The following is a 2,326-nucleotide window of genomic DNA, read 5'->3' on the forward strand; positions in this document are numbered from 1 at the left end:
GGCACCCGTCAAGGAAAATCGGCCCTAATCGCACGTTCGGGTGGGCTCGGAGAGGTTCGGGTGACGCGGGAAAAGTGAGAGTTGTTTAGGAATGCGATTGCCACGCAGTCTTCCCATTTCTCTCGGCTACGGGCTCTTGGCTCGTAGAGCAAAACGAGCGAAAATCAATGGTCACTTCGTTTTTTCAACATTTTTCGAAAACTAGAGGAGTGAGGGGCCTCAATCTAATTGCATTTAGTTGCTGAGGAAGTTTGCGATCTTTTCAGGTACTTGGTAATGCTCAGAGGTCGATTTTTAGGGCAAATCCACGTTAATTATTAAACCGTGGCTCAATTAATTTACCATCAATTTTTGTTTTTTAGAGATTTCTGAGGAACTGAAGGAACTAGTCTCCGGAATCTAATTGCATTTAGTTGCTGAGGAAGTTTACGATCTTTTCAGGTACTTAGTAATGCTCAGAGGTCGATTTTTAGGGCAAATCCACGTTAATTATTAAACCGTGGCTCAATTAATTTACCATCAATTTTTGTTTTTTAGAGATTTCCGAGGAACTGAAGGAGCTAGTCTCCGGAATCCAATTGCATTTAGTTGCTGAGGAAGTTTACGATCTTTTCAGGTACTTAGTAATGCTCAGAGGTCGATTTTTAGGGCAAATCCACGTTAATTATTAAACCGTGGGTCAATTAATTTACTGTCAATTTTTGTTTTTTAGAGATTTCTGAGGAGCTGAAGGAGCTAGTCTCCGAAATCCAATTGCATTTAGTTGCTGAGGAAGTTTACGATCTTTTCAGGTACTTAGTAATGCCCAGAGGTCGATTTTTAGGGAAAATCCACGTTAATTATTAAACCGTGGCTCAATTAATTTACCATCAATTTTTGTTTTTTAGAGATTTCTGAGAAACTGAAGGAACTAGTCGCCTGAATCCAATTGCAATCAATTTCTGAGGAAATTTACTATTGTTTCAGGTACTTAGTAATGCTCAGAGGTCAATTTTTAACTAAAATCCATATTAATTATTAGCTCAATTAATTTATCAACAATTTTGGTTTTTTGGAGATTTCTGAGAAGCTGGAGGAGCTAATCTCTTGAATCCAATTACATTGAATTTCTAAGAAAATTTACTATCGTTTTAGATACTTAATACTGCTCAGTGGTCGATTTTTAACTAAAATCTACATTAATTATTCACTTTACATTAATCATTAATTCCTTATTAATTTTCGTCCCAACAATGATTGGGAAGCGATTTAGTATTCGGAAAACATTTTTTTTAATACACTTGTTTCATCAATTCACGACAGAAATTATTGTTAACCATCATTTGTAGTTAGAAAATTTGTCCGTCACATGAACGTGACAGAACCGTAATTTCTGGTCATATGGCCCGATCTCAAAAATGACAGTCATTCTGCACCTCTACCTGTAAAGAAGTCATGGTGATTACATTCTGTTGTTTTTGAATTTTCCGTTCCATTCTCCCATTACCCGCCACCCACCAGATGGCAGCGCACATTATTTTTTGTATACATACCCGTAAACATAGTCCAGCTGGAGCCAGTTCCCGTCTACTTTATCGTATTTGTTGTATTAAATGTAGTGACATGATGTGTTGAATATCTACACTCTGCTCTATTGACCATAATTTTCACGAAACACAAGGTAAGACTCGAAAAATTCTCGAATCAAAGTACTTTCCGATGGCTAACCTGTCGCGAAACGATCCCGCCACTTTCTTGTCAATTGCGAGTGGGGCAAATGCATAATTTTGAGATTTTTCTTGAAATGTTAATGATTCATTCAATTCCAAGTGAAAGGAGAAGATTTTTTTCACACGAACAGTACGATTTTTTTCCTCTGTAATGAACCTAAACTGACCAAATTGATGAATTTACGTTAGTAAGTTATGTTCTATGTTTGTAGGGCTGCCCAATTTATAGGTTTTTTAGGCCGTGTCCCTTTTAATCAGATCCGATCAATTAGCCCCTCATGTATAGATATTCCAAATTTTTATTTTTTTCCTCATTGAAGTAGTTTTGAAGAAAATTGCGAGCTAATAAAAAACATTTGCTAGTTAGTACTTTTTTTAGAATAAATTTTTGGAAAATCACCTCTGAAAAAAAAGGCGTTATCCCCTCTATTTCATTATTTCCAAAAAATTTTATCACCAATCGATAGCAAATTGTTTGAAGATTTTTGGGAGTTAAGAAAAAATCGGCAATGCAATCCTATTATTGTGTAAATTAACAATTCCAATTTCAACTGAAAACCAGAGTTGATGACCAGAGTTTGTAACAGAGATGTCAGACAAGATATGAATGTTTTTTT

The sequence above is a fragment of the Diachasma alloeum genome, unplaced genomic scaffold, assembly GCF_001412515.2.
Source record: "Diachasma alloeum isolate Michigan unplaced genomic scaffold, Dall2.0 Dall_scaffold_00200, whole genome shotgun sequence".
Taxonomy (NCBI): Eukaryota; Metazoa; Arthropoda; class Insecta; order Hymenoptera; family Braconidae; genus Diachasma; species Diachasma alloeum.